Source organism: Pundamilia nyererei, unplaced genomic scaffold (assembly GCF_000239375.1).
Source record: "Pundamilia nyererei isolate P.nyererei 1_Seehausen unplaced genomic scaffold, PunNye1.0 scaffold00008, whole genome shotgun sequence".
NCBI lineage: Eukaryota > Metazoa > Chordata > Actinopteri > Cichliformes > Cichlidae > Pundamilia > Pundamilia nyererei.
In genome coordinates this window covers 2,986,660-3,011,796 of record NW_005187409.1, presented here as the reverse complement: position 1 = coordinate 3,011,796, position 25,137 = coordinate 2,986,660, and the positions used below count along the sequence as shown (strand labels likewise).

The following is a 25,137-nucleotide window of genomic DNA, read 5'->3' as shown; positions in this document are numbered from 1 at the left end:
ATACATACATACATACACATCTCCACTAAAATTTAGTTAAATATCCTTTAGCAAGATGTGTTTGATAGTAATCAACAAGCTTTTGGCTGGATATTTAACCACTCTTCTTAGCAGAATTGATAGAGTTCATTTAAATTGGCTTTTAAGCATTCGATTTCAATTTTTAAATTTGTATTTATTTAGCGTCAAAGCACAACAGCAGTCACCTCACGCAGCTTTATAATGTAAATCAGAAAATCAATCATAGGACCCCCGTGAGCAAGCACTTGGCAACAGTAGGAAGGAAAAACTCCCTTTCAACAGGAAGAAACCTCCATCAGAACCAGGATTGGGGTGGGCCGCCATCTGCTGCGGTGGTTGGGGGTGAAAGGAAGCAAAGAAAATGAAAAGTAAAATGAGACTTCGACAAAAGAAACACTGTGGAAGAGAGCCAGAGTTTATTAATAACTAACAATTATATGGAAAATGGTTTATAAACATAGAGAGTAAAAAGAGGTGAGTGAAAAAGAAATGCTTAGTACATCACAGGAAGTCCCCAGCAGTCTCTACAGCAACAAAACTAAGCAAAAAAAGTCGATCAGGTTTCTGTCTCCTGAACTAAACTCGTCTCCTTTTTATGTCTTTGCTGAAATATTTGGATTTTCCAATTGTTCTGAGTTGTGGTCCATAGAGCGAGTGCTGTCAAACAAATCGTTTTTATGCTGGGGAAGAAAAACTACCAGTTGTAGTCAATCATGATCAGCGAGAAGTTAATAGGCTAGTCATTAAAGATGTACAATCATTTTATTGTGGAAAAGGAACACTTCAAAGAAATCATTAAAAGCCCCAAATTATCATGACATTCATGCCCATGATGAGTGTAAGCAAACACAACTTTGAACATAAATTCGCTTTTTTTTTAACCCTTTAAAAGCATATTTGATCGATAGAGTTTTTTAGACTGCTATATCATCAGTGTTCCCAAAACACAAACAAACAGTACATTTTTTAAAAATAAATTACAAAAAAAAGCCAGATATAGCAAATATGATACAAATTAAAACTAATAAATGAAAATTAAAATGTAATTTCATCAGAAGGTTCATAGTAATGGCTCTATTTTCAAAAGATTAGAATTTCCTGGCAATTATTTAATGGTTTAGACTTTAAAGGGTGAATAGGATAAAATCCCTCAGCTGCAATACTAAAATAGAAGCCTTAGTTTTTCTCATTAATTAAACCTGTGCTCTTCCTAATTTGCCAAGTTAAAATATCTGATGTGAAAAAGGTACATGTACTCAGGTTCAGTGTAAATAATGATATGAATAATGGCTTCATTCTTGTTTGTTATCCCTCTATGACCTTCTGCTCCATGTTCATTTTTCCCCTCATCAGTAAAAGGCAGAGGGCCACTCTGCCTGCCCCTGATATCTTCCTGTGAAAAGGATTTTTTTCTCTCGCTCTCTCAACTGTCACATAGTTGCCGCTCAAAAGGAATCGCTGAATTTCTCTCTACATAGTAAAGATTTTACCTTACACTATAAAGCGCCGTACAGCGAGTATTGTAGTGAATTAACAGAATAAAAATAGGATTCAATTGAACTTAACTTTAATTTAATTGCTGCAGCGAATGTTCAACATTGTCACACTGTCGTGGACATCTGGGACAATGAGAGGCGTCTTTTATAACACCTTTGCCTTAGTGACGAGCCAAAATGTCTGCTTTGTAAAAGGAGAAGACATAATACTAGAATAAAGGCTCATTTGTTTTAAAACACAACACTGTTCATTATGAAAGTTGGGGGGAAAAGTGAAGCGACATACACAGTCACTACTGTGTGTGTGTGAGAAGTTTTTGAAGAGGTGAAGTAACTGAAACACCATAAATGGCTTTAAGGACAGACTCTGATCCTTGTCTTCACTGTTTCTTGTCCCTACTGTGAGTGCAGGCTTTTTACCTCCTGTGCAGCTGCACAGCTATAACCACGTTCGATGCCGTAAGACTTGTATGAAACCCCTTTCTTTTGAGAATACTGCACGAGGTACATAGCTCCCAAAAGATGCATTCACATGTGCTGAATGGCATTTGAGTAAAGCAAGCCTTTCCTAAATCTGCCATGTCCCAGGAGTCTGTTTTTGGGCTTCACTTCATTAAATGTAATAAGTGTGTAAGATCCAATTCAGCTGAGCAATGTGGTTATGTTTCGAAACCTACATAAAAAATTACAATTTTAAAGGAAAGCAAAACGGTTTCATTCTAAAAAAAAAGCAGCACTCAGGAGACCCTCCAACAGCAGACTGTAAATTAAATACATCTCCCCCGTGGTAGGTAAGCCTGTGTATGTTGGCTGGCAGGCTGGTTAAGACATTGGCCATTACTGGGGTTTCTGGTCACGCCATTCTGCCTGCCATTATTACACAAACCATCACTCAGGCCAACTGCGTACATTATTCATGCCCCGGGAGGTTTGTCAGAGGCGGTGACTGCAGGTGCTGTGACAGAGCTCTCAATCACAGGCACCCATGCCGTCTGCTCACCTGACCCCACCGTGACACAGCAATCCATGGTCCACTTCAGTTCAGCAGTGGAATCAGGTCCACAGCTGGGAGTAATTGACCTACCTCCAGTTTAGCTTATTCTAAACAGAAAATAATCTGCGACGTACCTTTAGATGGAATCCACGGGGGCTCTAAGATACCCCCGACACCAACAACAGCCAACGCCACACATATCAGCTCATGCCTGTCAACTTCAGCACACTGCTGTATAAAAGATAGCCAGGGGAATTTTATTAACTTGTTTGTTCTATTTCACAGAGCCACATAACTCCTGCTGCCATCACACGCACCAACACAGAACTTCTTAAAATGGCGTGAGCCTGTGAGCCAGGATGCGTTTTTCCACTCTGCTGCTCAGATGCTTCCTGTCATCCTTCATGGGGACGAGTAAAAATTCTAGTGGCACATCTTTCCACTGGCAAAGTGAAAAGTGGCCTGCAAAGCTATTTACCTAATTTTACTGCATTTGATAGATACATGTGATCTTTCACTGCCGCCCCGGTGCCCCGCATCCACCGCTCAGTCAGACATTAGAGGGAGTCAAGCTGAGCCGTCATCCGCCAAATGTGGTGTTATTTATGACTCTGCCTTTTTGATAATGCGAGTAAGGTCTGCCACATCTGAGCCATTTGTCCACAGTGTGATGCCACTCAGATCCTTGACGCATTACCTTACAGGGTGGCAAATCCAAGGCTGCTCAGTGAAGTCTGAAAAAAAAAAAAACAACTATACCTTCTGTAATTATTCTTTTATGGCATCTTTAAGTGCACTTTCAGTAAGATGGCATTAAGCTACCCTTATGCTTTGTAAGTAGATAATCTGGATAGGGACACTTCCTTTGGCTTGGTACTCTCAGCTGAATTTTAGAGCTACCTTGTGTGTGACTGTAGGCGAAATGCAGTGGATAAAATTTGTGTACAAGTGGAATTCAAATGTGGACTTAATGAATGGTGAGAGTGCTGGAACCGAACGAGAGTAAAAATATTCTGTCAGTTTGAGGAGAAAATCTCATGCAAATTAATTAGTGATGAAACATGTGTCTCTTTCTTCCACCTGATACTCAGCTTTAGCAGAAACTACAGTCTTTCAGATTCCTGCAGGATATACACATACGTTCAGACATTGCTGATCATCTTTTCCCATTCTTGCCAGTCACTGTGTGGGAATTAGACAAGCACTTTAACATGTATATATATAATCAAATGAAGCCCTCAAATGATGTGAAAGCGCTATATTTATTTACTTATGAATATATTTAATTAAATATATTTTTAGTTGCATTTCATAATGCTCTTGCGAGAGATGAGATGTTTACTTTACAAACCAGATTAAGACTTTAACAACTGAAAACAAAAAAACCCCAAAAAAACAGACAAAATTTTTTTACTACAGAATACAAAACTGTCTTTTTTATGTAGAAAATGCTCCTTTTCCACTGGTGAAAATTAAATAGAACTGGTGCTAATATAATTTTCAGACCCTCATAAGCCTAAGGCTATAAGGCCATAAGGCTAACGTCTATTAAAAACTTTTAAAATATTACAATATTTCTGATATAATCAATATAGTTATTGTTATGTACTAAGGAAACTTGAGACACTAACTGCCAAGTTCTTTTGAACTTGTAAAGAGGAACAATAGGAAGGTTCATAGTTGAAAACATCAAACAAAGTTAAGGGAAGCATACCGCCCGAGATCAAAGGATCTGCTGTAGATTAATAAAACTGCCCTGAACATCATTGGCACCCATCTATTGAGCATTAGTGATACTGGTGAGAGGGCATTGTGTAGAGCCAAGAGGATGCTGAAAGATAATGCTAAAACCCTGCTCCAGCCTGGCAAGCAATACACAAGTATCTGCTGTGTACTGCCACACTTCAACGCTTTCCTCAGGCTGAGCTGAACTGAGACACTGAACTCATCATCCTCACTCCACTACAAATATTTTAACTGTATTTAATATCATGATGTCCTTAAAAGCCTTGAACGTATGCGCTAAAATCCTGTATATATGGTATGAAACTTGAATATGTGGAATATGATGATATAATAATGAATGGAACTTTGGTCCATCGTTGCCTCCTGTTCAACGAGGTGACAGCCTTATTCTCCTCAGCCTTTGGAGATGCTTCTTCATGTTCTGACACATGGTTGAACTGGAAAAGCTCTTATTAAGAGCTGGTCATATGCCGGACTATGTAATGGGTCACTCTGCAAAGTGTGAAAATGAGAGTGAAGTTATGAATTGCTACATTTCTTAATAGCATGCATTTCTATTCCTGGTGAGGTGGCGCGATGCCAGCATTACTATACAGGAACGAAAATGTATAGAAAATTAGACAGATGGCTTCATAACGATGTAAAGTGTAGCTACAGAAGCTTTTATGTGTTGTTTAACTGTGATCTGTAAACCAATCTAATGATATTAGGCATTTCAACCTATCCGTCGTCAGGCTGATGACGCTTAAAAAGCCAAAATTGTGATGTTTTTAATAGTAACAGTAACATATATTTTACAAATCATTTAAAAATATACATGTTCTCTCTTTAATGGACACAGATATGCAATCCTGTGGTGATTTGTGTGACCTCTGTATGTCTGCTACACCTAAATCTTTAATGTTTTCTCAGGTTTATAGAATACCCACATGCATCCGATGATTGTGAATATCATGTTGAGGTTTCTTTAACCTGAGTGCATGTTGGACTCATTTATTAATATTTATTAGTAAATGAAAAGAGAAAATACACATATATTCTATATGACTCTATATAGCAAAAATCATGGCGTCTTATAAATATGTCACTTCTCTATTACACTTTAGTTAAAAACAAATTATGTGTCCTCGTCGGCTCATACAAATGCCCTTCCACAGCAGAGGGGCTGTAAAGTAATGAATGTATCGACTTCTGCGGCGTGCTCTTAGTGTCCATCTCCACCACTATAAGCAGGGATTAACTTCCTCCTAATGAAGGGCAATTCAGTGCTGTATTAGGACCAATAGATGCCAACATGAAGACCTTACATCCCTCACCCTGACAATTACAGTGCTCCGGGATTAGCAGGAAAGTTGTGAATATGTCTGCAGAATCTTAAATGAAGGCTGTGCTGCACAGCACAGTTTGCACACAAACACGTGCAAGTATGAACCACCACCCGCAATCATATTACCTGACATCTACCAAAGTTGAAGCTACATTTTACAGGTGCACACAAGCAACAAATGCAGACACAAAAGATCAATGACTTCTTCCTCTGAGCTACCGTTTCGTAGCTCTGCTAATGGCTTATAACACATCAGAGTGACAGCATCACAAACACACAACACTCAGCTACTTCTCAGTTACCTCCACTCTGTCTCACACAGCTCACACAGTAATGGTCGTGCCTGTATGAAAGCCAAGATTCAATATGTGTTGCTTCCCCATCTGCTACATGGATAAATTATGGGATACCATAATTAATTCCTGTCAGTGTGACGACAGCATTGATAGGTCTTACAAAAGCAAATTTACCACATCGGCAAGCATTAAACTAAGCCAAGGATTCTGTCTGTTAAGTAAAAGGTTGTTTTAAATGCTTTATAGGATTGTCATATTTAGCTCTGTAGTTCCCAGCTGAGGGCTAAGTCCATTCAAAAAGTCAAAAGAGAAACCTAAGGGGCTTGAGAAGATTAATGAGGTTCACTAGCGTCAACTAATGTTCCAAAGGATATATTAAAATATAGCATATCTGCACTCCAGAATAACACCGAGATTTTTTTAAAGTCAAATCAAATGATTTTTGTTATTTAAGATTAAATTATACTTAAAACAATTTAAATGAATTTAAGAAAAACTAGAATATGTTAAGGGTCTTTTGTCACAATGTCATAATGTCTTCAACAATGACCATATGAAATGGCCACAGCATCAGTTCAGAGTCAAGCGCAGCCCCAGTTGCAATAAACTCATCCACATGTAGGGTACAGTAGTTAAGTTGCTTTAATGTAACTTGATTTAATGTAACTTGATTTAATGAGTGTCCCATCTGTTGTACTTGATGCCTGATCTGTTCTGTAGAGGATACTCAACCTCTCCATGTATCATCATATGTGTTCTACATTTGCCAATGGAGAATATAAATTTTAGCAAATAAAATAACTTCTTCTTTTTCATCTTCCTTTGACTGTGGTGCTAACTGAATTAAAGATTAGGCACCTAGAGTTTCTCTAAGCATTAAAAATTCCAACATTTAAACAGGGCAACAGGAAGCATCATAATCTATGTTTAAATCTGTTTTTCAATCTGAACCCTTCCTTGTTGTTTACATCACCTCACACCTTGTTTAATCACATCTTTATAACAGCTGCTAAAAGGCATCGCCAGTTGAAAGTGAATAAAACCATTTGATGACTTTATACAGAAAGCCTCTTTGATGCAACAGCTAATAACCACAGGCATGAAAAGGCCTTTGTGACAACGACAAGAAAATACAGCTTTTTTTCTGAAAGGGTTCGACTTAATTAATTATTTTTGTGTGTAAATGTAAATCTTAAAAAGTAACTGCTATAATAAGAGCATTTAAATGCAGTGAACAAAAACTAGTTTTCCCCATATAATATAGTGGGGGGAAATGCTTAACTACAAGTGCATTAAATCTCTTCAGCCAGAACTTTATTTTCCAACACACTGTCTCTTTCTACTAAAGCTATACATTTAGCTCAAGACCACACAAACATGCTAGCCAACTAGTGAGGCAGTTTGCTTTAAAGCAGCCCTGGCAGAAGACGGATGAAACAGCTCTACCTGCTTCGGCTGCTTTAAGATACCGATGTTATTACTTTCTGCAGTGCACTGTTCCCACACAATAATGGTGCTTATGCATAAATGATAATCACATTTCCTCACTATAGCCCTCAGTGACATCCATGTGACAGCCTCTGCGCTTATGTATAAATGATGTTCACATCTATGTAGGTGTTACTCACTAACCCATAACACGGCCCCTCATTCCTCACTTTTATATAAATCCTTTTCTTCAACTATGTGCAGCATTACATGTATAATGCCTGCTCAAACTGACGTTAATTTAACACTTGTGTGCAATTCTTTACTCAAGGCTCAAGTCATAATATTGTAGTTTAAGAGTTAATTGACACAGCAGCCTGTGATTCTTAGAGAAATCCATCACACAGGAGGCAGATGAATTTTTAATTTCCTCTAGCATGATGAAAATTTTTTTTTTTTTAAAAGAGGGGTTGTAAACATTGAACCTGGAATGGCAAACAATCGGTCTTTTCCTTTACACAATGTCCCTAGCAGCGAGCTAGTCTGCATTCATAAAATCAGCATTTACAGTCATCTGTCTGCTGAGGTGAAAGTGTACACTAATGCTAATTGGCTTCAATATGGCATAAAACAAGGCTTTTATCTAACTCATGCACTCCTAATCATGCTGCCCTGTAATAACAATATCAGAAATCAAATTAATAGTGAGAACAGGTCTTGCTGTGGGCAGACAGGGTAAGTGGGGAGAAATGTCCTCGAACTGAGATGAAATGCAATTTGGACTGAAGATGAAGGCAAGGGGAAATATTCTGAGGGAATTGGAGCAAGCATATGTCTCCAACGAAGAAAACGTCAGGTCCTGTTAATCTTATCTGAATGGCTGCCTGCTGACGTGGATTTAATTTTACACAAGCGCATGTCTGCTAGCTTGTGTGAGTGCACACCAGGCAGACTGTACACACACACACACACACACACACACACACACACACACACACACACACACACACACACTTTCAGATATAATTGCAGTTTAACTTAAAAGTGCTAAACTAAGCAATAAAAAAAGGGATAAGACAAAAATACGAGTAAAAGCACAACATTCAGAACATTCACTCACTGGCCACTTTATTAGGTACGGTGCTCATTAATTGAAATATTTAATTAGCAACTCATCTAACAGAAACCCAACATATGTAGACATGTAGACACAAAGGTCAAGATGACCTGCCCAATTTTAAACTGAGTATCAGAAAGGGGTAGAAAGGTGGCATGTTTGTTGATGCGACTGAGTTGAATTCTCTGTGTCACGATGTGGGATGGACTCAGGCGCAGACGAGGCAGCTAAAAGTTCCGTTTATTGCTATACAACACCAGCTGCGAATATATACAAGTGAGAGGGCAGGGGGAATCCAGGGCACAGGGGAATCTGGAAAAGGAGCTCTTCACACACGAGGGACTTCACAAAACACAGCACACCAGCAACCTTGCACACCCAGGGCTCCAAGGGAAACTGAGCCCACAATGAGCTCCGCCCCGGCAAGACACGGCAAGCGTGAGAGAGGTAGATGTAAACAAGAAACGTATGTAGCCAACCTGAGTCAGCCGGGCAGACACGGGGAACATGACACTGAGTTTTTCAGTCATCTGTCTGCAGTTTTTCCCCAAGAGGGTGACGGACCCCCTATTGATCCTCTATCTAATCAGGTGTGAAAACGGTTGTGGGTCACAATCAGCCAAGGTTTCGCATGAGCCCCTTGTGAAACCTAGCCCCACCCTATCATGTGATTGACTTAGGTCAAATGGCCCAGGATGCCCGGGACACCAACGACACCAACTGTCTGCCATCTTTAATCCAGTTTTGAGATCCCTTCCCAGATGCTTTAACGCCCACTCACATCCTGGGCCACACCTTGGCTCGTATGAGGTAGAGGATCAGTAGGGGGTCCATGACCCTCTTGGGGACACTCCCATAGGGCTTAAAATGTGGGATTCTCCACCAATTGCTCTTATAACTGAAAAAGCTTCTTGGATGAGAGGTGAAATGTCTTCAAGAAACCTAAAGAAGTCCAGACGCTTTTCTTTCCAAGCTCCTTAGACTACGATGACCTGGATGACTGAGAACCTTCACAGACAACGAAGGGTGTTCTAAATATTAAAGAGGCCCCAACCCAATAGTAGCAAGTTGTAGCTAACTGACTGGTGAGAGAATATTAACAAATTAGAACGTATGTTTGTATGTTAATCTGCTGACTTAGCCCCTTGTGGCAAAGGTCCATGTTTTAGGGGCTTTCAGTGTAGCCAGCAAATATCTGGATCAAGACTCCTTGTTCCAGCCACTGATTATTGTTTACTAATGCACAAAACAGCTAACAAGAAGATAAATCACTGACAGCTGACGATTTTGAGATTGTCAAATTTTTAAACCTACACTGTTTACCTCTACCCAACCAAAGCCTGCTCAAATATTAGTGGTCAATAGAACTTAGATTATAAGCAGAGTACAAACAGAAACCTGAAAGGTCTGGGTGCAGCTAATCTGGTCCCTTGTCTATAGATTTGGCATATTCATATGTTGCTATGTGTTTAATTTAATTAGTTTAATTAACAGTTTCCCTTTTAATTTTTTAAATGGTACATTTCTACTATTCTCTAAATGAAGTGGGTTATCTTTGTTGTACTTTCAGTTTTACTGTTTTGTTCTCTCTCTGTGTGATTTTTGCATTTTCAGTTTTTGCTGCGTGTTGATGTCTTTTGTTAAATGCATTTTCATTCTGATCATTTTTGCTGTGGTTTCTTACATCTTGTTATTCTGTTTTGTCAAACTTGTGGTGTGCACTCTGGGCCACCATAAGGTGTGTGTGTGTAAAGCATCTTCTTCACAGACAATGACCCACACCTCACCACCCACCCACCCTTCCACCCAGTTTACACACAGCAATTCTTTGTTCCTGGAATGGGAATGCTGAGATGCAGTAAACATAAACAGCATACCCTTCCCTCCCACATATTCCCATACCAGCATTAAGATGAACAACCACCCATTTACCCATTTACAATTCAGTACAACTTACAAGCACATACACGCACCAGAAGAACAAGTAAAGACAATTCTGTCGGGAAGCTATATCTGTTTCTCCGCCACCCTCATATGCATCATTCTCAGAGGCGACAGGCAAAGAGAGTCAGGGAGAGATAGTACATGCTAAGTGAAATGGGAAATAAAGGAGTGAAGAGGAGGAGTGGGAGATGTGACAGCAAAAGGGAGACTAGTGAGAAGAGGGAGAGGATGATAGCGGAGTGCCACATTCACTCATCCTCAAACCTGCTCCTCTGCTCAGGAGCCATGCCTCTGGAGGACACCACAGACGCCCAGCAGCCTCAGGCTCATCACAACATGCAGGACCTTAAGAAAGGGCTGAGAACAAGAAAATGAAAGAGGGCCGCAGAAGATTTGAATCAAAGTAAAGATAAGAAGATCAAACTGTGACAGGGGAGAAGAAGAGTGGAATTAAAGAGTGATGGAGAGTGGAAAGGTGGAAAAAAAGAAAAGGGAGCGCGATGCTCCCAGAAGCCAGTGTGGTGGGTCTTTGAGACTGTGACACACTCTGGGACATTCATGGTGGCAAATAGGCTAAGCTGCCTTGAACATAGATTAGCAGGGAGCCACAGCAACAGTATGTGATGTTAACACTGAGCTCTGTAGTGCTGCTTCGGGTGCTTATCTGTGGTTATGCTGTTATTTTAAAACCCTTAAAGCACTAATGTGACCTCTTTAGCCCATTAAAGAGGAAGAATCCTATGCTTTTGGTTTATTATCTTGATATGAAAAAGAAAATTATACAAAAATGGGTAATGTGGTAGTAGGTGGGAAAATATTGGAATTTCAGGTGTAAACCTCAGGATAACATGTTGATGACTACTGTTCATGCTACTTTGTTGTTCATTAGCATCGGGATAGAGCAGTCTGGGTGCTCCCCCATTAGCTCATTTTTATGCACAATGTGACAAGAGAGCAGAAACGTGGAGACAGGGTAATTTCAGCAGCTGACACGTTGGGACAGAAGCTTATATGTATAGCTGACATATTTTTATTTTACTTCTTTTTTTAATCAAAGTAGCGGACCACACTTGCAGAATGCCAATCATGGACTCAGACTATAATGCAGCAGCCCGCAGATAAGAGAGGGGGGGAGAAAAAGCGAGCAAAATTTCCATCGCTGACAAAGTATAGCAGTAAACCCTTTCTTAAATGTCTTTTAGCAAGATAGCAGGCTGTAACTCTAAAACCACATCTCTTATGTGCAGCAGCCAAAGCAAGGCAATATTCCCTCATGGCACACCAGTTGGATGACTGAGTGAACTATTTCCCTGCCAAGGCAGGGCAGTGGGCTGGCGCTACGTCCGCATAATCCTCATTGTGTATTTACAAACCACCTTCTGCCTTTTTTCTGTCTTTTATAACCTTGTTTAAGCTGGCCCCTGGTTCCCTGACGTCCTCCTGTGACTCTCTGATGTGACAACTGGGCTGAAACTCCGTAATTTGGAGTTAGAGATAAGGGCAGGGAAAGGATGTAACTCCTGGTTAGACAGTGATTGAACTGGCTCTGGAGGGTGACTGCACGGCAGAAACCTAAGACCCATTTATTTAAGTCTGGAACGATGGGCCTTCAATAACTGAGTGTAGGTGGACACGGTTATCAAATGCATATAGTAGAGCTTCGTGGAAAGCAAGAAGGAAAATAAAAGGATGCATAGATTACATGTTTCTAGTGTGAGTCCAATTTATGTGTAGTAAGTAGGCTAAACCTACAGGGACATAATTTCACTCAGGTAATTTAAAGGTTTTCTGGAGTTGAGGCAAGAAAATTTAAAAAACTGTGATGAAAAAGGGGGAAATGGAAACAAAAAAGGAGATGAGAACAGATGCATTAAACTATTAACAGACTCCATGTCCATTAATCTTCTTTTTTTAACTACATTTAATTTGTGTATAATGGTTTAACGGCACCCACCTGGAGAATTAGCTCAGCCAGCTGTTCGTCTTGATGCACCCAACATTTGCATAACACCACACATTGGAAATGTGCATTCATTTGTCTTTTTTTTTTTCACTATTTACCTGAAGAATTCAGTAGAATATGTACAAATCTGAATTTAGAAAGTTAAAATAATGGGCAAAAATGGAAGTTTAGAGACGTATTATGCAGAACTAGTTCAACGTGTCAACTGAGACAGGGTAGCGAGGTCACCAGCAGACCTCAGAACTCAGTGGACACTAGCCTATAATTACTAAAGTATAACTGTGACATAAATATGTATCCTAACTTCTTTTTTTTTTGCTAACAGAGCAAGCTATAAACAGAGCACTAATATATTGTCCAAAGACAATGTGACGACTGTCGTAGCAAACTATGTGTGACACATCTAGAAAACCAGTCTTCAGATTCTAGACTGGTTTCTGGTCTCTGTCTTTTTCACTGAATACTGCTAAGCTTTTCATTGTTTTAGCAGCTAGTTTACAGTGAGTTTATTAGGGTCTTCTAGGTGCTGCAGCTGGAAGCATAGTTGGCCATAGTCTATGGCCACCACTGCATAATAACCTATAAAACATTCGTAAGTGTCAGTTTTCTATAATCACGGACAAATACTGCTGTCATCTCTCAAATTAATGGTTGCACAAAGCTCTTGGTTTAGTAATCTAACTTTGGTGTGGCATGGCAGGCCATGAGCAATTTTACTAATTATTTAGTCACACGAGATTGAAATACGACAGAAACAGGGGACGCGACACAAATGGTTGCCAACTAGTTGCATTCTTGTTATATTCCTGTAGAAAAGCAAGGTTGTTTAGTGCCTATGTCATTTTTCAGTTAAATCACTGCCCTGCAGCAACAACTTCAGTATCTATAGAAGAATTTTTAAACCTATGAAGTACTGGCTGGACAGAAGGTTGTTAAATTGACAATGATTCAGACCTCTGGCCTATATGAAATCAACAATTCAGACAACCACTCTTGACAACTGGCAAAATAGTGCTACCTTTTGCAAAATACAGTGAAATATTCCAAGGCTTCTCCCTTCTTCTTTACAATTGTTACACTTTGGAAAGCTATTCAGTGTGCTGTATGGTTAATAACCCTGCTGTAGAGGGTTGCAAGCACCTAAAGCCTGTGCCAGCTGCCGTTGGGCAAGAGGCAATGTAACCCCTAGACAAAGTGCCAGTCCCTCCCAGAGCTACTGTAACACGAGGACACAGCCTAACCTGTAGGCTCACGCTCACATTTACGGCCAATTCAGAATTACCAGTTAACCTACCTACTATGCACCTCTGTACTGCAGGAAGAAGCCAGAGTACCCTGAAAAAACACAAGAAGAACATAGAAAGTCCACACAAAAAGGCCCAGTTAACCATCAGGCTTAAACCCAGAACCTTCTTGCTGTGACAGTGCATCACCATGGCACCCCGTCAAACTAGTCAATAGGATTAAATTAAAAAAAACAAATAAATAAATTATCAACCGCCTAAAGATATCTCCTGTGCCCTCTGGCATCTCTGTTTGTGCGGTTGAGAGCGAGTGTGTGTGTTTATTGCACGCTTGGATGGAGAAAATGCCTCTTTACATGAGAAATGCACACATGACCGACTCCAGAAGTAACAAATAAGCATAAAAAAAACAATTCCAAAAACAAGACTACATAATCTCAAATGTCTGTGCTTCTCATGCCAGAAAAATTCAAAGGCAGCAGTAGTTTCATAGCATGCTTGATAGTTACCCAGCGGTGAAGACGTGATTGACGTGGCTGCAGGATCTGAGCCTCCCTGAAATCGAGCCAAGCCTTCCGTGGCTGCCCTGCTCTGGTGAAGGGGGAGGAGGGGGGGAGGCCTGGGTGTGGAGGAAGGACAGAAGCAGCAGCAGCAGCAGCAGCAGCAGCAATCTCCTCACACGGGTGAAACCTACAATACATGAGACAGGGTCAGAAACTGCTCCCCAGTGGACAGAAGGAGATTTGATAAGAAGCTGAAAAAAGACACATCATTTAACAGATGTCTTTTGGAGTTTAATCCTTTATTGACATTGGGCCAAATGCCAAAGATCCCGTCCCTCCCTCAGTCTAACCAGTCCCACCCCCCTCTCTTTTTTTTTTTTAAACAAGCCCAATGACATTCAGACCTGGGAGCAAAGCAGAAACAGCAGGGGTTTTAAAACATGTCAACACTGAACATAAAGCAAAGGTTGCACCCAACCGTTGAGCGAGATAGACAGAGCAAGGTGGTCGGATTGTAAGTCAGTAAACCTCTATGACTCCAGCGTGGTTGTTCGGTTGTTTATTATCGGCAGAGAGCACACTCGGGTCTGGAATATAGGACTACTGAGACACTGGGTGCTGGCCACTGGCAAGAAACAGGGAGCAAGGCGTTGCACACGGAATGCCAATAAGTATCCCCTCTCTTCCAAGAGATTTCATTTTCGACTCTGCCACAAAACTACCCTGCAAAGGAACTCTATCATGGCCTCAGGTTAGATAGGAGTGTTAACATTAACTGTAGTATTTTCTCTAATTCTGAGCCTCATATAGTGACTAGCAATAAACACCACATTAGTTTGCTTTACCCGTTTGACTGAGTACAGAGAGACATAGAAGCAGCTTCACCAAAAATGAAAAAGAAAAAAAATAACAGGAACACATTTTGAGAAATTTTGTCAGCAAACAGGTTGCCTTAGAGGTGTGTCACATTTCCAATAAATCTAGCGAGGGTTCAGTGCAGAGGTTGGCAGAAGAAAGAGCGCACTCCCTAACAGTTCAAAACAGATATGAAAGTTTAATTCCAAGCTGGAAGCAAGCAGCAGGCAGAAAGGGAATGAGCTGAACTATTTTCAAAGTAGTAAGTGGCATTCATAATTCACATTATAGTTTTATATGAGGAAGCAGAATATTCCTTTAGACTGTTTCTGTGCCTGTAGTACATCTACAGCATTGATGGCTGCACTGTAGCCACTATGTGTTTGTGTAGGAAGGCGTGTTTGTTTATATTCGCTTGAGTGACAGAATATTTCATTGGTTTAATAGATTCAATATGCTAAATTTCTGCGCAGCATCCTGGAGGGTGTCAAAATGAAAGCTACATGAAATAAGTGCACCAACAACTGCTAGAGACAATGTGAGAGACAGTTTTCATTTTCCAATAAGACAGCCACAATCCAGCACAACGGCTACATCAGACTCTGAATCTCAATAAATTAACTATCTTTGTTTGCTAATAAAGAAATGCAATAACGTGGGGATATTAATACGATTAAACAGTGTCACGGATATCCATGTAGTTACAGCAGGACCAGCTAGACAGAATAAACACAGCGTGGAATAAATAAAATGTTCGATACATGCATCCATGTGTGCACAAATAAACCCTGACAATACAGCATTTAAAACTATACCGAGCTATTACCGCAGTATTCCTCTCCTCAACTGTGAAACTGTTAAATGTTAATGAAATGTAAAGACAACAGCAAAAAGAGAGAAAGGTTAATCAGATCTGAAAATGTCAAATATCTCGAACTACAGAGATATAAGATACACACAGACATCCACATATTATGCAGCTAAATCTACAAGGACATCTGCTTTTGCCACTGAGAAAAAGCCTGGATAACAACACCTGTGCCACTTTTAACTGAATAAAAAATGAAGCCATGAAACCATAACAGCATAAATGGCAAAAATCACAACAAATAATCACTTTATGAATTAGAACATTAAACCATAAGAAATCACTGAGCCTTCTTAATACTGGAGATGGAAAACAGTGCTAATACTGCACATGATAGATTTTGTAAGCAGCATAAGTAAAAGTAAGTTTTATTTTGCTTCATCCTTCCTGTATAAAAATACAAAAACAAAACCAAACAATGAAAATAGAGAAACTCCATATAAAGAAATGCAGGGTTTCAAGCTCAGTGGGTTGCCTGATTTAGTTGACCCTCTGCCAGACCTATGCCTTGAGGCAATTTTCACATGTTTTTGTGTATAATTTTTATTTATTTTTTTTTACCATTGAGTGGTAAACACTGGCACCTCACAGCAAGGAAAACAATCAGTCGGCTGGAGCTGGTAGAGTTTATCTGTTTTCTCCGGGTGCTTCAGTCCCCCCCACAATCCAAAGGCATGCATATTAGTATCTTTTGTTTTTTCGTTAACCTTTCTGCTGCTCCCTTTATCACAAACAGACGCCACAGAAGGTAGCGCTGCATATTTGATTTGGCAGATGCCATTCTAGGGATCTTTTGCTGGTAAGGCAAATGTGTAAACCACCACACAATGGAGCCTGTGTTTCTTAGGTTAACTGGTGATTTTAAATTGCACATAGATATGAGTGTGGATGGTTGTATGCCCTACAATAGACAAGCGATGCATCCAGGATGAATGCCACCCTCCCAACAGCCTTAGTGGACACATAGGAACTTTTATCTAAAAACTTAATTTACCTAATGCATCTCATTAGACATCTTATTCTTGTTATTGGTAAATACGCTTGAAAAGCTAAACGTAAAAAAAAGCAAATGTCATGACTTAATACAATTATACCTCTTTAGCTGATAGCTTTTAGGGTAGGCTTGGTCATTCACCACAAGGTTTACCATGGTTCTGTGAGCTAATGCTGGTATGGCCTACAGCACTTTCTCTTCATGCTGGACATGGAAAATAAATTCCCTGATGCCATTCTCGCTTCTCACAGTGAGAGAGTAACCATAGTAGGCATTGTGCTGTGCAGAAGTGCCACTTTGACCCAGTGTTCTTTAAAACAAAAATATAAATAAGCATTTATATATTTTTTAAACTGAGCTAACCTTTGTTGCTAAGCAAATACAGCCACCACGCTGTTACAAAAGCACTCTGGAAGGTCGACACTATCAGCTACCCGTCACCGCAGTGTTGGAAAATTAGCAAAAGAAAATACTGTCATTGCCTTTTGTTTCAACGTTCACCATGTTTGAATCACTATGTTTGATCATGTCCAGGTCAACCAATAATACATTTCCTGTTCATCCATGTGTTACTTTAAATTACCATCTGATTTTTCAACCAGCCACTTAATTTAACACAGCTGGTGACCAAATAATAGGGTATTTTTCTTAGAGTATGGAATGGAAACACTATCAACTTTAATATATAATCTGTAAAATATTTAATAGGACTCGGACAAGAACTAGGGCAGCAGATCATAACCCAGATCACAGCCTTTAGAGATCTTTTTTTTAATCTGTTGCTGTAACTAGACAGCTATTTACGATTGTGGATAAAAACCCCATGTGGCTGACTAACCCTTTCATTCATAAAATGCGTGTCCTACAAACCCAATAAGAAGGCTGCTGGAAAGATATCCTGTACAAATTTAGACGGCAAAAGATATTTGCAGTATATGTATGTATTTATTCATGTATTTTTTGATAGACTTTTTCATCAGCATGACCTGTAATTACTAGCTTTCTCTCAACAGCACTTTGATGCCAGCAGCTACATACTTTAAAAACATGTTTTTTTAATTTTTCCAGTCAATTGAGTCAATTTTCAAAGGGAACCTCTGCATATCTCTTTATTTCTTGCATATGCATGTGCTAATCTTTTTAGCAGGTTTGTACATTAACTTTATTTATTTTTAAAAAGAGTCAAGAGTGGTATGTAAATAAGATCATTTGATGCATAAACAACAGAGAAATTTATGTGGAGCGACCTCAGAAACAGTCCTGAAGCACCTGCCATTTTCATAGTAGAACAGTCCTGAGTCCTTTTTGAGCTATTGAGAGCAAACGCTTGGCTCGGGGCAGAAAGACTGTACACAGCTTTTTCAGCCCACAGCAAAGTCCAGTATCCAATCATGAAAATACGGCAGCTTTTTCACTTGGCAGAGGTGGGTAAGTTGGTTTAGCAATAAAAACAAAATGTGAAAAAGTGCAATGGAAACAGACATTGAAAATTAATGTGGACATACATGAAGCATATGATTTATCTGTCACTCACACTCCCACTTCACTGGAGAAACACTGGCAGACAAAAACATCAGATCTGTGCAGCATACTGAGAAAACTGCAGACTTCTCAAAACTGTTAGACTTCTTCTTTAGCGCCCCAGTTCTTAACATTTGCAGAAACAGAGATGTGTGGAATCATGATTGCATTTGAATTTGACTTCTTCAAACTTATTTAAAAACAAAAAATGTGATAAAAACCTCAAAATCAATAATGACACTTAAAACAGTAGAAAAGCATTCATAGATTTAGCAGCTACTTTGTTACAGGTACACTTTGTTAGTATCAAGTTGGACCCACTTTTGTCTTCAAACTGGAAAACACTCTGGTCCATATTGATAATGATACATCCCACATTTGCTACACATCCATGATGTGAATCTCCCATTTTGACACATCCAAATGTACTCTGTTGGATTGAAATCTGGTGCCTGTGGAGGCCATGTGAGTAGTGGACGTACTGTCGTGTTAAAGAAACAAGATTATTTGAACTTTAATCGGCACTATATAAATAAAATTGAATTAAATCGACATGGTTAGAAACAATATTCATGTATTTGACAAGTGTAGTGCTCCTTTCTGTAACTTTACTTATGTTTTATTTCTGTTTTGAGAGAGCTATGTCGCAAAAATGCCCAGAAGACCACACGCCTACTACAACTAACTCTTCAATTTCTCCTCAGATTGCAATAGTTGGGCTCCCAGTGGACAAATAAACATTGATTTATTTTATCAATTACTTCATTGTTGGCAAGACATGTTCTGCTATTGGAAATCCAGAAAATTCAGTGGCTCAGAGATGTTCTGTCTTTTTTTAAAAACGGAAAAGATTACATATACAGTTAAAAGTAGCATGAAGAGGTTCTTTGCAAAATGGCAACCTGCCCTATCTTATAATTCCATAAAGCATCTTATCTTTGGTGGGTAGAACACTTAGTTCTCTTATAGAACCATAGAGGGGCTTAAAGTTACACTGTTAAGCTTTATAATAATGTTAGCCATCATTGTGTTTGTTTGCTAAGATAAACCGTCTGGCATTAACGACCACGCCACATTCAAGGTCTCTTTAAATCACCTTTTCTTCCCCATTCTGATGCTCAGTTTGAACTTCAAGTTTTCATGACCATGTCTACTTGCTGCCACGTGATTGGTTGATGAGAATTCCATGTTAATGAGCAGCTGAATAGGTACACCTAACAAACTGTCCTGTATGTCTGTGAAGGTTCTCAGTCATCCAGGTCATTGTAGTCAAAGGAGCTTGGAAAGAAAAGCGTCTGGACTTCTTTAAGTTGCTTGAAGACGCTTCACCTCTCATCCGAGAAGCTTCTTCAGTTCTAAGGTCAAATGGTGGAGAGTCCCAGATTTAAACCTAGTGGGAGTTTCCCCCACAGAGGGACAAAAGGACCTCCTGATGATCCTCTAATCGCCTGAGCCAAGGTGTGAAACTGGGTGTGGGTCCCAATCAGCCAGGGTTTCGGGTGAGCTCATTGTGAAACCTGGCCCCACCTTTCGCATGCCAGCTCCTTTGAAAACTGTCCTGTAAGCAGTGTTGGTCAAGTTACTTGAAAAAAGTAATCAGTAACTAATTACCGATTACTCCCCCAAAAAAGTAATCCTGTTACTTTACTGATTACTTATTTTCAAAAGTAATTAATTACTTGGTTAGTTACTTTTTAAAAACACGATTTACAACCTGAATAGGTGATAAAGCGATAGATCTTTCAGCCCAATTCTACTTTTTCTGCATAATCCATCATACAAAATGTAATCAAATGGAAACGTCTCTTTTTTTAACTTGTTTTATCAGTTTTAACCTTTTAACTTTATGCATCAAGCAAAAACTTAATTATATGCACCATTCTCTGACTGGAAGAAATTTGTTTAACATTTAAACCTATTTTCTGCACATTCCAGCACATAAAATATATATATATTTTTTGTGTTTACACTCAGTCTTTCAAATAGATGCAAGTAAAACACAGCAGAAAATAACTAAAGTCAAAGTCTTTTGTTCTATTTTCACCTGTAAAGCAGGAGTGGCGTAGGCGGAGGTTTGCCCTGGTGCAGGTGTGCCGCGGCGGTCAGTGGAAGAATCCGCGAGTTTCTCTGTGAGTTTCCCATTACGTCATTGCGCACTCAGTGCTTGCTTGGAAGTTTAGGGGGTTTTTTCGCTGTAAAAAGAAGTTTTCTTCCCACGCACAACGGACGCTAATGTTTTTGTCACTTTTTATGGAATCAAACTCAAAGTAAGGTCAGTACTTCCACGCTTTAAACGCTGCACGCTCATACTCTCTCCCACAATCGATATATGATGCACTGTTGATCTGCACACAGCTGTTGTCACGAACGTTGCACTTGCTAACGTCACTGTCATGACACATTCTCGCAAAAAAATCACGGTTTTAGTAACGCAGTAACGCAGCGTTCCTACGGGAAAGTAGCGGTAATCTAATTACCGTTTTTGCAATAGTAATCCCTTACTTTACTCGTTACCTGAAAAAAGTAATCAGATTACTGCCCATCTCTGTCTGTAAGTGTATGTTTCCTGTACTCCAGATATTTTTTGCGTCATGAAAGTGGTCGAGCCAAATCTTGTGTCAATGACGGATACGTACTGACAGCGAGCTAGATAAACAGACAGCCAGACAGAGTGATGGTTAGACCTTAAGTGCAGCTCTGTCACTCATTCACAGAAGTACAGCGCTGACACTAACACGATGTGTTACTGAATACTAACATTCCCTTTCTGTTTCTTCTTCACTTCCCCTGTGGCCACCCCACTGACCCTCAGCGTTTAGCCGCCTCAAACAACAACATTTCAAAGGGGATTCAGTGCGTTCAGGCCTTCGAGTTGTCAAAGCGTCTCACTCTTCAAGGTGGGTAAGGGGCACTCACTGCCTTGGGCCATTTTCACACATGCTCCTGCCTGCTTGCCCTTACCAATATAGGGGCATGAGTGTTTAGTAGTGTAGCTTCAGTGGCTGCTTGTCAATATAAGTAGGACAGTGAAGTGGAATTCAACCTTAGAATTTGACACAGTTTACGATCTAGAGTTTTATTCACCCATTCATCATGCTAGTTGGACAACGAGGGATTTTTGATTGGAAATAATTGTGCACCCTTCAAATGTTGCATTCATGTTTGAGAGAGATGAACGGAAATGTTGAGATGTCCACATGGATGGAACTAATTATATCAAACTTAATTAAAATCTGTTTTTTTGGTCACCAGCAATAACACAGTGCCTTTCAACAAGGAGAATGGGATGTTTATACATGTAAACACGGTACAGCATAATACAGGGGGGGAGAAAGAAAGAAGAAAGATAAAACCTTTCTTTTATGAAGTATTGGGCCGGTGGACAAGAATACAGGAATATTGAACTACAAAATGTAGAATCAGAGGAAAAACTGAATGACAGATGAATAAGCCGGATATCCTTTATGCTGAGACAGAGAGTAAGACAGATAAACACTGAAAACACTCAACAAGACATCCCAAGAGCACAGCAGGAGTTTTAGTCCAATATTTCCCATCAAGTGGGTGGAATGAGATATGAAAAGCTGGGAGGACTGACTGTCATTCACACTCATTTACAAGCATGTCAGTATTCCCATAGCATGTCCCTGCAGTCAGAATTTGGAGGGAAAAAAGATATCCTTACCAATATATAGATCAAAAGGGTCACTTTCACACACACCATAGTGCAGAATTTCTCTAAACACTGATCAGAGGAGCTATATGCAAGTATGCAAATGTCTGACTCAGTCAAATCAGATATTAAACAGTCTTCACCCTTCCAATTCCCAGCAACAAAGTCTGTGTGAGCATGGTGAATGTAATTTTCTGCTGAATTCAAAGCGAGCCAGTGCATGTTATGAGTTCTTACACCTGCAAACCTACAAATGGAGTATTTCTAGCAGTGAGAACCTGTCTGAGGAGCACAATCTTACGTTGGGTACTGCATGTGAGGAAGGGTAACTGGGACAATGTCCTCACCAGATTCTCCTGAAATTGCCTGAAGTTCATGTGTGAAAATGGTAACGTAATCTCTGCATACTTACTAGTCTAGAGCTATGTTGTATTACAGTTACACTGCACACAGACCAGCCAAAAACAATAAAAACGGAGCCACTTAGCTGACCTCCAAGTCTACTGTATTGTAATGACTGTAGCTTCACTATAATGTATAGTTAAGATAACATTATTGCCAACTAACTTTTTTTCTGCTGAGCTAAACTTAATAGTGCCAGCAGTGCAGGTTTGTCTTCTGGATCATGGCTTGAAAACATTATCGTTTTTCCAAAGCTTTTTTTTTCCCAGTTTAAGTGAACTACATTTATTGAACTGCAGTTAACTGTATTCATCCCTAGCAGGGCAGTTAAATAGTTTCTTTTAGAGTATTGATAAAAAGAGTAAATAAAGCAGAGTACAAAAACCCAAAACTACAACAACTGCAACGAACTTATAAGCAATAAGAATAGAAAGATGCACTAAAATAGCCATCAAAGCAGTCTTGTGGTCTTTTTTCTTGATCTGGCCCTTTTTGTTTCAGTCAAGGAAAGTTTTATGGCTCTTCTAAGTAATTCCATTAAAAAAAAGATGTTTCCAACTTGCTGGCACCATAAAGAAGGTCCATAAAGATTATTATTTTATTTCTGTGCTGGCCAGTCAAGGTTTTCAGCACCAGTTCAATACCTGAACCATCCAGAATCAGTGTCGGGCCAATGCTTTTGAATTTGAAGGGGAACAAATCCTTCCATCTGTGGCTGCAGTTAGCAGAATCTTACTGCCCGTAGGTCTGGAAATAGATGTTCAACATTCACTCAGTGTGTGCATGTGTAATCAGATACTTGTGGCTATACAATCAAGTGGCTGCACATGACATTTCCTGCAGTCCCGTTTTTGTTTAGTTGCGAGTAAAATTGTGAGCATAGTAAACACCTGTGTCTGCAGTGTACCTAAGTAGAGCTCCCAGAATTGTGCTCTTTTGTTTCCATGTGGCACCGAAGTGTGAAAATTACCTCTCCAGCTTCAACTTCAATCAATTTCTGTAGTTGCCAAGTTGTCAGTCTTGCCAGGCAACAGAAATGCAGAACAATAAGAGAAAGCAAAACCCCACTGCATGTGGCTGGATCCGCCTACGCAATCAGCCTTTCACAACACAACCACAACACCTGAAATTTTCACATTTCAAACAGACATGATGTAGCACTTTATTGACATGTACGGGATTTCTTTAAAGAGATCACCTCTGCCCGTTCTTACTCGTCTTTAACAGAGCTTTAAAAGTGGAATACAGGTGGAATAAATACAGTATCTGTCCACCCCAGAGCAACAGCTTGGTGCCCAGTAGAGGAAGCACAAACACAAAGAGAGGCCATCTATGAGTGTGTCCTCTCCATTTCTGTGCCCTTGCTACCACCTCACTCTCACTTTGCTCACACTCCATTATTCATGCTCAAGAATGACCAAGACTCGGCTAAAGGTAAAGGCAAGAAAGTCTCAGAGTTTCTTAATTCTGCTGGAGCCGCATACTTTAGTGTAAGTGCTGCAGGGGCTTGTCCCCGAGGTACATAAGCTGATGAATAATGGCAGTATGGTGCACACACTTCAGCATGGCTGGCTGCGGCATGAATCAGAATCATAACCCTTAGAGTGTCGGGTTGTGCTTAACACACTGAGCCGCTGGATCCCCAGCAGAAAGTTTATTCCAGTTGTGATACAGTTACTCAAGCATACCGTGATTGCAGCGCTGCAGTCAGTCATCTTAAAATGCAAAACTATGTTCTATGTAGTGCCAGAAAAATATTTCTATGGAATGCAAAACTGCACAAGACAACATATGTGGAAACTATAAGCATCATAGACTGTATATAAACAACAGACATGACCATTTGAAGTCCTTGCCATCTTGGGTTTTTGAAACCAGACCCTACAAATGAGGAGTTGAATCTCATTGAGAAACCAGGAGACGCTGCATGATCACACAGCACCAAAATCAACCATAATGTAGCCACGCCCTTAAAGGTCATCAGTCAAGTGAGCTGTAGAGTCGTGCCTTGCTTACCTTGAGAAAGACTGCACGTTTATAGCACTTCCACAATGGCTTTACCTTTCAGCCTCAGAGGCAATGGCCATCTTTTATATAAAGACAACAGTAACGACAAAGAGGCAGCAGGACTGAATGTGTGTTTCCAACCATCTGCAGCTCCAGTAAGCTGGCGGTCCCGCTGTGCTTCAATAGGTTTTCCTTGGTAATAAGTTCTCGTTTTAATCTGTTTCTCATTTAACAATAAAAAAAAAAGTCTGTTCGTAACAGCATAGCTTTTTAATATGGCAAACAGGCACACTGCTGTGTTTGATTAGTGTTATTTTAAAAATGCAATTATCATAAACTTAGTATCTGAAAATTAATATGTGATGAAGAGCTAGCATGTAGCATCTAGTGGTTGGTTGTGCAGTACAGCTTGTAGTAATATTTCACATGTGCAGTTATTACTTCAGTTGTTGCCTCTTTTCAGCAAGCCTTTGGGAATATGTTGACCGGGCCCTGGCTCCACTGCAAAACTACACTTTGAATGATTTCAGTTTCCGAATGGGAGGGCATTATACAGTACCCATGTATCCAGTCAGATGTGAAATTTGTGCCCCTGAGTTTCTAGTGAATGGGGCTCTCTTGAGGGCTAAGTGTTGAGATTACTTGCACGCCATCTTCTCTGGTAATGAACCCTGTCGCGGTACCAAGATGTAGCTGAAGGGGCACAGTGGCCATAACAAGCTCCCTCATGGTGACTGC

The 25,137-nt window shown here is 39.9% G+C and overlaps 1 protein-coding gene across 6 annotated transcripts in view; it reads right to left on the bottom strand.

The window, feature by feature from the left end:
* drp2 (dystrophin related protein 2) overlaps window positions 1-25,137 on the bottom strand; it is a 175,447-nt gene that overhangs the window by 105,906 nt on the left and 44,404 nt on the right. For all 6 annotated transcript variants that reach the window (XM_005722946.2, XM_005722943.2, XM_005722948.2 and 3 more), the window contains exon 2: window positions 14,086-14,266. The gene's annotated coding sequence lies outside the window, so the exon portion shown is untranslated. The remainder of the gene's footprint in view (window positions 1-14,085; window positions 14,267-25,137) is intronic.